This window comes from Panicum virgatum, chromosome 1N (assembly GCF_016808335.1).
Source record: "Panicum virgatum strain AP13 chromosome 1N, P.virgatum_v5, whole genome shotgun sequence".
NCBI classification, from domain to species: domain Eukaryota; kingdom Viridiplantae; phylum Streptophyta; class Magnoliopsida; order Poales; family Poaceae; genus Panicum; species Panicum virgatum.
Genome location: NC_053145.1, coordinates 42,992,662 through 43,005,144, shown reverse-complemented (window position 1 = coordinate 43,005,144; position 12,483 = coordinate 42,992,662). Strand labels below are relative to the sequence as shown.

At 52.1% G+C, this 12,483-nt stretch overlaps 1 pseudogene; it reads left to right on the top strand.

The window, feature by feature from the left end:
- Positions 1-1,052: 1,052 nt before the first annotated feature.
- Positions 1,053-11,920, top strand: LOC120655929 (annotated as a pseudogene).
- The last annotated feature ends 563 nt before the right edge of the window (positions 11,921-12,483 follow it).

Genomic DNA, 12,483 nt, shown 5'->3' with positions numbered 1-12,483 from the left:
AACATTATCTTGCTCCCTGACGCCCTTTTCTACAAGAAATTTGATGTTTCAAGTAACACCCAATCAAATTATACACACCACACCATCATACACACATTCGTGTCTCGATAAAAGCTACTCCCTCCGTTCCAAATTATAAATCATTTCAAAAATCTTGGAGAGTTAAACCATTTCAAAATTTGACCAAAATTATGGAGAGAAATACAAAGATTTATGACATCAAATAGGTATACTATAAAAATATAACAAACAAAGAATCTAATGATACTTAATTGGTATCATAAATGTTATTATTTTGTTATATAAATTTGGTAAAACTTAGAAAATTTTGACTCTCCAAAATTCTTAGAATGACTTATAATTTGGAACGGAGGGAGTAGAGAAGAGACTACAGTACAAGTACGCGGATACACACAGGCGCACAGCAGGGTAGGGTTGGATTTATCTAATCACAACCAGGGTTTTTTTTTCCCGACCGGTTAACCCAAACCGCCGGCCACCGGTTCCGGTTTACCGGACCGGTTGGACCGGTAACCGGTGGAAACCGGTTGAATTCAAATCCAAATTCAAATAAATTCAAAAGCTCTCGTGCAACCGGTTCCGACCGGTTTACCGGCCGGTTTGATCGGTTTACCGGCCGGTTTGACCGGTTTGAATTCAAATCCAAATTCAAAAGCTCTCGTGCAACCGGTTAACCGGCCGGTTTGACCGGTTTATCGACCGGTTTGACCGGTTTGACTGGTGGGCCTTAATGGGCCGGCCCATTTTTTCTTTTTTGATTTAACTTTAAATCCCCGCAAACTATACTAAATGAATGAATTTTTGAGAAAATTTGATACCATTAGATTCATCGCAATTTGAAGTATTTTTAGGAATTCTTTGGGAATTTTTCATTTTTTGAATTTAAATTTAAATTTTGGCGGGTTGGGTACCGGCCGGACCGGTTCCCGCCGGTTTGGTGAACCCTGATCACAACTCACAGGCGCAATGGATTGATTTTTTTTCTTGCACGTTCTTTAGCGAGGTTTGACTAGAGCACGCGCGGACTGGAGACTGGAGCACCGGACGTCCATTCCGCCGCCGCTCGCTCCCCATCCGACCGCTCCACCGCTTTCCTTCCATCTGCATCCGAGCCGCTCGGCGCCCTCCCACGCGGCCACCTGCCCCGCGCTTCGTGTCGTTCCCAGGGTTAAAAAAACTGGCCGGAACCGGTCTGGTTACCGCGGTTACCGGTCTTACCGGTCCGGACCGGTTCCGGTATCAGGCGGTTAGAAACCAGGCCAAATTCAAATTTTAAATTTGAAATCTAAAAAATGGAAAAATCCCAAAAAAATTCCTAAAAATACTTCAAGGTGCGACGAATCTAATGGTGTCAAATTTTCTCAAAAATTCGTTCATTTAGTATAGTTTGCGGGGATTTAAAGTTAAATCAAAAAAGAAAAAGAAAAAAATGGGCCGGCCCATTAAGGCCCACCAGTCAAACCGGTCAAACCGGCCGGTAAATCGGTTGCACGGGAGCTTTTAAATTTGGATTTGAATTCAAACCGGTCAAACCGACCGGTAAACCGGTAAAACCGGCCAGTAAACCGGTAAAACCGGCCGGTAAACCGGTCGGAACCGATTGCACGAGAGCTTTTGAATTTGAATTCAACCGGTTTCCACCGGTTACCGGTCCAACCGGTCCGGTAAACCGGAACCGGTGGCCGGCGGTTTGGGTTAACCGGTCGGGAAAAAAAACCTATTCGTTCCCGAATCCCACCTCACGGAGCCCGAAATGCTCCGCATGGGAGCAGGCGGCAGGCGCCCATGGGCACACCCAAGCTCCCCCTGCCGAACTCCGCTCCACCTCCCCCCACCCGCACTCGCCTCCGCCTGTCAGCCTCCGCGCCTATTTATGCCCAGCGACGGGGACGGACGAGACCCTGATGCTTCTTTCGGCCGTCTTCTTCTCGTCCGGTCGCCCTGGTCTGTTCTGATGCCCTGCTCGCCCTTGCCACGCACATTGCTAGTCTAGAATATTATTTATTTTGTCATTGCTAGTCTAGAATATTATTTATTTTGTGCAGTAGACTAGCCTGTTGTTAGATTTTTCTGTCATTTTTTTTTTTGGTCTTTGGTTGGAAATCGGTGCAGATGTGGTTCATGGTGGTTATATTGCGACAAATTAATCTACAAGCCTTATTTGTAGAGCATGGTTTGCCGATTGTTGACAAGTGTGTGGATTATTCCTATTTGCAATTTTAGTGGTTTTCCAGGTCACGCTGCCATCCTGGAATGCTCTCAGTTGTAACTGTACCTAGGATTGTCCCAACAATCATGACTATTGGAATGAAATAATGGCAAAGTAATTGCTCATTGTCCATTTTTGTAGATATTGCTACTTGCTGTGAAGCATGACCTATTTTTTCCCACTTCAAAGTGGGAGCAACTCTAGCTTCCTTCTAAACGCATCTACCTCGAATCGATCTTTTTTTTTTTGAGGGAACAGGAGGGGAAGATCCCCTATTGAATATATTAGCAATAAAAGGAGTTACAAAGTTATTACAAGAGATTAAGCAGAGCTAAGTTATTACAATAGATTAAGCAGAGCTAAAGTTCTCTAGCCAAATGGACATGAGTGGGGCATTTCTCATCTTTGCTCGATGGATAACCATTGCAAAGTTATACTCGAAAGTCTCTAATGCACTCTGAACAGTGGGTTCTTTTGAGTCATAAATGAGTCCATTTCTTGTGACCCAAATGCACCAGCACATTAGGATGATTATGATGTGGTATACAATATAAGATCCTTCTGATACATACCTGAAATATAATGGTTCAGTTCTTCTGTTATCATTTAGTTATGATATTTTCTTCCTACTATGTATAGTTTCTGAGTATTGTGTACCTGAAGAATTTTGAACTCTTTATGTTCTTGGAGGTGCATGAAACGAGGTCACGGGCGCATGCGGCTGCCCAGTGATGGAGAGAATAATTGTTGTATTCCTCCAACCCTAGATGGGTGGGTATATATAGAACTATACATGGGCCACTAGGTGGGCCTCTATACACATGGGCTCAATATACTCCAACACACCCCCGCAGTCTGAACTACCGGCGCAGCGGTGTTCAAGACTGGACAACAAGAAAGCTAACACCCCCCGTAGTCTGAACAACCGATGCAGCGGTGTTCAAGACTGGACAAGATGAGAGTACAAGTAGTGCACAAAAGGGCTAATACCCCCCGCAGCCACAACTAGCCACCGGGTACGTTGAGGCTGGATCGAAACTCCGAGAAGGTCGACGAGGGCAGCTCCTTGGTGAAGATGTCAGCAAACTGGGAGGTAGTCGGGACATGGAGTACCCGAACATCGCCGATGGCGACTCTATCGCGCACGAAGTGTAGGTCGATTTCCACGTGCTTCGTCCGCTGATGCTGGACGGGGTTGGTGGAGAGATACACGGCGCTGACGTTGTCGCAGTAGACGAGCGTGCTCTTGGCGAGCGGGCTGTGGAGCTCCGCCAAGAGCTGTCGTATCCAGGACGCCTCCGCCACGCCATTAGCGACAGCCTAGTACTCTGCCTCGGCACTGGAGCGGGAGACAACCGGCTGCCGCTTGGACGACCAGGAGACCAGGTTGCCGCCCAGGAAGACGGCGTAGCCGGAGGTGGAGCGACGAGTGTCCGGGCAGCCAGCCCAGTCAGCGTCTGTGTAGACCACCAGCCAAGCGATGCCGGTGCACCTGCACCGGCTGAGCGTACCGCTCAGGTGCAGGGGAAGGTACCGGGGCCGCGCGTGGCGCAGCAGGAGGCACCGGGTCCTTGCGCGGCACGACCGGAGGTCCGGGGGCCGCGCGTGGCGCGACCGCGGGCACCGGGGCCGCGCTCGGCGCAGCAGGGATCACCGGAAGTGGTGCTGGTGTGCCAGGAAAACCTGCAGGAAAAGGACAGACAGGTAATGGTGGCTGAACCACCGGGTCAGTCGGAAACAGAGACGCCAGCTCGGGATCAGAAGAAGGTGTGGAGGAGGTGGAGTAGGGGAAATCCGACTCGTCGAAGACGACGTGTCGGGAGATCAGAACGCGGCGAGAGGTGAGGTCAAAGCATCGGTACCCCTTGTGGTCAGGGGAGTACCCGAGGAACACACGACGAGTCGAGCGGGGCGCCAGCTTGTGAGAAGCGGTGGCGGAGGTGTTAGGGTAACACGCACACCCGAAGACCCGGAGGTGGTCGTAGCGAGGAGGGGTACCGAAGAGAGCGTGGTGTGGAGTGGGAGCAGGAGAAGCAGTGGACGGAAGGCGGTTGAGTAGGTAGGTGGTGGTGTGGAGGCTCTCAGCCCAGAAGCGCGGGGGGAGAGAAGCCTGGATCAGAAGGGTGCGCATGACGTCGTTCGTCGTGCGAATCATCCGCTCAGCCTTGCCGTTCTGAGGAGAGGTATACGGACAAGACATACGCAGCTGAACACCCCGAGACAGGAAGAAAGACCGGGAGTGGAGTTATCGAACTCCCGCCCGTTGTCACACTGGACGGCCTTAACGGTGAGGCCGAACTGAGTGGACACCCAGGCAAAAAAGTGGAGGAGGGTGGGGAAGGTCTCAGACTTGGCGCGCAAAGGAAAAGTCCAAGAGTAATGAGAAAAATCATCAATAATGACCAGATAATATCTATAGCCAGACATGCTGAGTACAGAAGATGTCCACAGGTCACAGTGAATGAGATCAAAAGCATGCGCAGCATGCGAAGAAGAAAAAGAAAACGAAAGTCTAACATGACGACCTAACTGGCACGCATGACAGAGGTGCTCGGCAGGAGCCCAAGTACATGGGACATCGGTACTCCGGCGGAGCTGAGCCAAAACGTCGCGGCTGGGGTGGCCAAGCCGGCGGTGCCAGCCGCCAGGTGGTGGAAGAAGGCGTCATGGCAAAAGCAGAAGACGAAGAAGCCGAAGACGAGGCAGCGGAAGTAGGAAGCCGAAGAGTGTAAAGGGTCACAGGCTGTCACATCGGAGGAGCGGACGCCGGGATGCCAAATCCTTCACAGTAAGACCAGATGAGTCAAATTCGATAGAACAGAAGTTGTCAGCAGTAAACTGGCGAATAGAAAGAAGGTTGTGAACCATTTGAGGAGCAACAAGAATATGAGGAAGACGAGGAGCAGAACCCACGGCGGTGACAGGAAGGCAAGACCCATCACCAACCATGATAGAAGAAGGACAAGAGGGGTGTGGAGGTCGGACAGAGAAGAGGATATCAGCATCGGGAGTGGTGTGGAACGATGCACCCGAGTCGGCGATCCACTCGGTGTTGGTCGGCAGCGTCAGTCCCATGGTGCTGAAGGACTGCGCCAGAGCGGCCTGGTCCCACCCCCCAGGTCAGGTCGGCTGCTGGCTGAGCTGAGCGGGCGGGGTCCAGGACGGCGCGAAGAGTGGAGCAGCGCCAGTGAACATGGCCGCCGGCTGGAGCTGAGGACGAGGCCCCCCTCCCGGACCCTGGAACGGCCACATCGAGATGCGCCCTGACCATGGGTTGCTGAAGGATGGCCAGGGCGTACCTCCAGCGGCAGGGGCAGGAGCGGGAGCCGGAGCCGGTGTCGACGCGCCCCGACGGCCCCCACCGGTACCGGTGCTCCCAGAAGCAGGGCCACCAGTGCCACCACCCCGTCGCCGGCGACGTCCACGGCCCCCCCTCCTCCGGTCTGCCCGGCGGGAGCAGCACCAAGGAGGGAGGTGGCAGGAGCAGCGGAGGAGGCCGGTGGAGTAGCAACGAGCGCGGCGAGGGTGGGCGAGGACGATCCGGGCGAGGTCGTCCCAGACCTGCAGGAAGGTGGGGAAGGGCCTCTGGCGGGCGATCCAGCCCTTCAGGTGGTCGTAGGTGCTGCTCCGTCCCCGCAGGACATTGAGCACCAAGACCCGATCGGACACCGGATCCCCGAGGTCGTGAAGAGCATCGGCCATGCTCTTCATCCGCCGGCAGTACTCACCGACGGAGAGGTCGCCCTGCTCGAAGGTGCGGAAGGTAGCGTCGAGCTGGAGGGCGCGGTACTCGGCGTTGCCGAGGAACTGCCCCTCGAGTGCCACCCAAGCCTGCCGCGCGGTGCCGCCGTGGGTCCTGACGAGGTCCTGCAGATCTAGGGAGATGGTCCCGAAGATCCAGGACATGGCGACGCTGTCGAGGCGCAGCCACGCCACGTCCCACGCCTCGATCGGCGAGTCGACGAGGACGTGGTCGTCGAGAGCGTAGCGGCGGAGGGTGAGGAGGACCTGGTCCCGCCAGCGGCCGTAGGAGGAGGACGCGGGGTCGAGGAGAACGGAGACCAGGGCCATGATGTTCTGGACCCCGGCGGCCTGGAGGTGGAGCTGGGCGACCATGGGTTCGGTCGGGTCGTACCGGGCTCCAGCTCCAGCGGGCGGGGCACGGTGAGAGGAGGAGGCGCCGTGCTCGGGGTCGACAGGCAGCTGGCCGGAGGAGGCGCGGAGGTAGCGCTCCGCCTCGGCAACCCGGAGAGCAAGGGCGTCGGCCGCGGCGCGCTCGCGCTCCCAGGCGAGGGCAGCCACGCGGACACGCTCCTGGGCTGCCGAAGCCTCCGACTTGGCGGCGAGGAGGGCCGCGGCGAGGGCGGCGTCGGTCTGCGACCCGCGGAGGGCGGTGGCAGAGAGCGGCGCATCCGCAGGCGACATCCCGAGCCCGGTCCACGCGGCATCAGGCGTGGCGTCGGCGGCAGGCTGCTTGCCCGCGGCGATGGCGGCGCGGTGGGCAGCAGCAGCGGCGGGATCGGCGGCTGCGTCCTCTGGAGCAGCCCCCGCGGCGTGCAGAAGCTGGGTTGCGGCCCGCAGGACCGCCGGATCGGCGCCCGCGGCCTGCAGCAGTTGTGCTGCGGCCCGCAGGGCGGCCAGATCGGCACCTGCGGCGGCAGTGGCGGCCTCCACGTGCTGCTCCACCACGGGAGGCGGCTCCAGGGCTTGGTGCAGAAGCAGGGCAGGCTGCAGGGGACCGCCCAGGGCAGGACCCGCGCCTGGGCCCGCGTGTGGAGCAGGGGGGCGGCGTCCCGTGCCACTGCAGCGGCGGCTGGAGCAGGGGGGCGGCGTCCTGTGCCCCTGCGGCAGCGGCTTCATCTGCATCCGGCCCGAGCACGGCGGCGAGGACCACCGCAGGGGCGGCGGCGGCGGATCCAGAGCCCGCAGCGCCCGCACCCTGGGCGGATCCAGAGCCCGCGGCGGCGGATCGGGTCCCCGCGGCGGCAGGGCGCCAGGCGGCAGCTCCAGGGGCCAACCAGGCGGCGGTGGCTGCAGGGGAGCCAGCGGCCGGCCCGGCGGCGGCAGCAGAGGAGGAGGTGAGGGGAGGAAAGGAGGAGAGAGGAGGGGGGCCCGGCGGCCGGCCATGGTTGCCGGCGGCGGCGGCGGCTGGGAGAGGAGAGAGGAGAGAGAGGCTAACCCTAGGCTAATGATATCATGATGGAGAGAATAATTGTTGTATTCCTCCAACCCTAGATGGGTGGGTATATATAGAACCTATACATGGGCCACTAGGTGGGCCACTATATACATGGGCTCAATATACTCCAACACCCAGGAAGTAGGGAAGGTCGCTTCAAAAAAGCAGAAAGCAAAGACCAGGAGAGGGGACAACATGTAGCCTCCAAGAACAAGAAGTCTGCTGAGAATAAAGGTCAAGATGCAGAATCCGAGGCACCAACAAAGAGCAAGAAGCTCAAAGCTGAGGAATCTGAGCCAAATGGAAAGGGAGCAGCAGCAAGAGAGTTTGCAGAGTTATGCAAGGCCATAGGAGAACACCTTTCTGTTGAGGACATGCGCAAGATCCTTCAAGCCAATGCACAGGATACTTTTGGATCAGAGGATGCAGTCATTTCGCGATGGTACTGAACCTTGTGAAAGTTTTAAAGATCTTTAATTTGAGATTAGAACCCCTTTCGAATGCCAAGTGGCTAACCATTTTCTTGATGTCTGCAGTGAGGATATGATGTTCTATGGACCCCTTGAGAAGTGCCCAATATGTGGTGGTCAGCTTGAGTTTAAGGAGTGGAAATACAAGTGTACTGGGAATTACAGTGAGTGGGCACGCTGCACTTTCAGTACTAACAATCCTTCAAGGAAAAGTGGTCCAATAAAAATTCCTGATGACATAAAAGATGATTTTATCCACAAGGTAATGAGACTGTAGTTTGTATATTTATCTGTTGCTGCATGAGTAGGGTTTAGTTAACTGAATTCTCATATGCAATCTGTATTTTGTTTATTGTTTTGCAGTGGCTGAAGCAACAAGAGGGAAAGGAATTCCCTAAACGTGATGTTGATGAAGAAGCCCACATCTTCTCTGGCAAGATGATTGCATTGTCTGGACGGATGTCGCGGTCGCATGTAATGCCTTTTGACGTTCTCACTGATACCTCCTATGCTTCTGAGCTTCATGAATCTTATTTTGTTGATGCCTGAACATGGTTAGGGTTACTTTAAGGAACAGATAATGAAGCATGGAGGGAAGGTCAACAATTCCGTCCTTGGTGTGTATCATATATTCCTCTTTTAGTTGTGTCATGTATGATCTGTTTGGTGTTTGATAATTGCTGTGGCAACAGATTCTTAATGATGTTGGTGCGTTTTTGTTCTCAGGTGTAACCTGTGTGGTCGCTTCTCCAGCCGAGAGAGATAAAGGTGGCTCTGGAGGATTTGCTGAAGCACTGTAATCCCTTGCCTAATACACTTCTGTATTTTACACGTTCCTTTATCTGAGCTGTGATACAAGTAGATAAGCACGTCAATTAAATTTAGAACTGATACTGTGCATGCACAGGGAGCGTGGAACTCCTGTTGTTAGTGAGAATTGGATAATTGATAGTATCGAGAAGAAGGAAGTTCAACCTTTAGCTGCTTATGATATTGTTTCTGATATTGTTCCAGAAGGCCGAGGACTCCCTCTGGGCCAGCTCGATCCAAGTGAGGGGGCCATAGAGACCTTAACTGCAGAGGTAACTTTCCTTAATCTAGTGGCGTAGTCGTGTGTGTTGGTAAACTTATTTAGTTTCTCAATAGGAATGATTGGACTGTGCAGGTTAAACTTCCTGGTAAGAGAGCAGTGCACAAGGACTCTAAACTTGAGAAAGATGGGGGGTGTATCTTTGAGAAGGATGGCATAATTTACAATTGTGCTTTCGCTTTGTGTGATCTTGGATGCGATATGAATCAGTATGTACTTGTGTTCTCATATATACTGGGCATGTGTCTTTCTGTGGATTGTACTTTGGTTGAAGGATTTCATAATTTTTTCAATGCAGGTTATGCATTATGCAGCTGATTATTGTTCCTGAAAATCATTTGCACCTATTCTACAAAAAAGGTCCGATTGGTCATGACCAGATGGCAGAGGAAAGAGTTGAGGATTTTGGTACCCGTGTGAATGATGCTATTAAAGAATTTGTTCGGTTATTTGAGGAGGTTACTGGAAATGAGTTTGAGCCTTGGGAAAGAGAGAAGAAGTTTGAGAAGAAGAGTATGAAGATGTATCCCTTGGACATGGTATTTATAGCTCTGGTTTCTTTGCAGTAGTTTCATTCTTTTAAGGATGAACTTGGGCCTTTTAGTGTTTCATCATGATTTCATAGATTTAGTAAGTGATTTGTTGTGTGTTTATCTTGTGGCAGGATGTTGGGGTTGATGTGCGTTATGGAGGAGCTGCACTTCGTCAGTTGGGAACTGCAGCAGCTCATTGCAAGCTTGATCCATCTGTTTCTTTTCTGGTGAAACAACTATGTGGCCAAGAGATTTACAGGTATCCAAGAGAAACTACTTTCCTATTTCATGAAAATCCAATTTTTGGGTTGGTATTTTGAAAATTAAATGTCCTATGCTTCTTAGAGAAGTCATTTTTAACAAATGCAATACTCCAGTTGAATTTTCTGCTGTCCATCCCTTGGGAGGCTTGTCTAAACCTGATTTTTCATATTTTCTGTGACAGGTATGCTTTGATGGAGATGGCCCAGGACCTGCCTGACCTTCCCATAGGGATGCTCACTGATCTCCATCTAAAGAGAGGTTATAACTTCAGTGCTTGTGTTTTTCGCCATGTAGCCGCTAGCAGTTTGTCATCAGTTATTCAAATTTTCAGGGGAGGAAATGCTTCTTCAGATGAGACAAGATGCAGAATTGGTTCCAGAGTCTGGCCCAGAAGCTGATGCATTCTGGACAGAAATCAGCAACAAGTGGTTCACTCTGTTCCCCACAACTCGACCATACATTTTGAGGGGATTTGATCAGATTGCAGACAATGTAGGTTATCTACTTCATTGAAACTTTCACAATTCTTGTGGCATGATCTATTTCGTTGAAATGTTTGCAACTTATTTGGGATGCAGGCAACATCCGGTCTGGAGACAGTACGTGACATAAACGATGCTTCTCATCTCATTGGAGATGTGTTTGGTTCGACTCTGGATGATCCACTGTCTGAATGCTACAAGAAGCTGGGTTGTTCGATCAATCCTGTAGCCGAGGATTCAGATGATTACAAGATGATTCTGAGGTACCTGGGGAAAACATATGAACCGGTCAGGGTGGATGATGTGGTAAGATATCGTACTCCTCTACCTGTACATTTTCTTCCTCCAAATATGTCCAATGATAAACTTGCAGGTTTATGGTGTGTCTGTTGAGAGGATATATGCTGTAGAGTCCAGTGCATTTCCTTCTTACGAGAAAATAAAGGATCTACCAAACAAAGTTCTTCTCTGGTGTGGTATGTTGTCTTACTCAGTTCTCGATGTCCTGAATCATCAATAATGACCCTGATTCAGTGGAGCAAACTAGTTTATTTAATGTGTGGCGTGTCGATCTCGCTCAGGAACTAGAAGCTCTAACTTGCTTAGGCATCTACATAAAGGATTTCTGCCTGCTGTTTGTCACCTTCCTGTGCCAGGGTACATGGTAAGCAACCCATTGTTCATGTGATTGACTCCTGATCACAAGATTTGAGTGCTTTGCTAAATGATTTATGTGACATTTGCAGTTTGGCAAAGCCATAGTCTGTTCTGAACTTCTGATGCAGCAGCTGAAGCTGCCCGCTATGGCTTCACTGCAGTGGATCGTCCAGAAGGGTACTTGGTCCTGGCTGTGGCCTCTCGGGGGGACGAGATCACAGAAGTGACTGGCACGCCAGGGGCCGAGGTACCGGTCCTAAATTGCTTCTGCTTCAGTAGGCTGAGCATGTTGCTCCTATCTCCTGAGTGAACAGACACTCATTTGTTTCAACAACAGGATGCTCAAGGCTTTGAAGAGAAGAAAATAGGTGTGAAAGGTGTCGGGAGGAAGATAACCGACGAGTCGGAACACTTCACCTGGAGGGATGGTGTCCCCTGCGGCAAGCTGGTGCCGTCCAGGAACAAGAATGGTCCGCTAGAGTACAATGAGTATGCTGTGTACAACCCGAAGCAGGTACGTTTTGCTCTGCTCGGGTTGGTCAACAGTGTGGTCATTTCCTGGGTGGCTCTCCTCAACTGCCATAGTTGTAAACTGAGATGCTTGGTTCTGCAGGTGAGCATCTGCTTCCTGGTGGGGGTGAAGTACGAGGAGCAGAACATGGAGGTGGTGGCAGACGAGTGAAGCTGAAGCCGGTCCCAGAACCGGTGGTCCGCCGCATTTTGCAGTCAGTGTGTGGTGTTAGTGTGAGCTGGTAGGGTGAGGCATGGCACCGCAGCGGTGACAGAATGCATTTTGTGACAACTCTGAGGAGGCTGTGTTCCGTTTTGGGCTGCCTCGTTCTGGTTGTTCGGTCATCGCTGTTGGTGTGGTAGGATGGAAACCGGTAGTGGTTCTAGTGGGTACGTGCTAGTGGCGACTGTAAGGCCCGTTTGTTGTAATGTAAATGAAAGCAAATATGGCACGGGAAATTGGTGATTGATTAACGAGAGTACATGGGGTACATTATATAGGCAAGGATCGGTATCTAGAGTTTATAGAATACACCCAATCAACGGAGATCCTTGCCTAATCGAGATCAATTACCATAACCCATCTAAAGCCCTAGCCGCCTAGGCTAGGCGCCAAGGCCCAAAGGCTGGCCCACTATAAGCCTTGCTAACAGCCTCGCTAACACGCCCCCGCAGTCTGATCGTCAGCCACCGCGCACGTTCAGATTGGACCTGAACTCCGTGAACACAGAAGAAGTCCCTTGGTGAAGATATCAGCAAACTGTGAGGAAGTCGGCACATGAAGAACTCGAAGATCACCAACGGAAACCCGCTCCCGAACGAAGTGGAGATCAATCTCAATATGCTTGGTTCGCTGATGCTGAACTGGGTTGGAGGACATGTAGACGGCGCTGATGTTGTCACAATACATCAGCGTAGCTCGGCAAAGAGGGGCATGAAGCTCCTGAAGCAGCTGGCGCAGCCAAGTAGCCTCAGCGACACCGTTGGCCACGGCGCGATACTTAGCCTCGGCACTGGATCTGGAGACAGTATTCTGACGCTTAGAGGACCACGAGATGAGATTGTCCC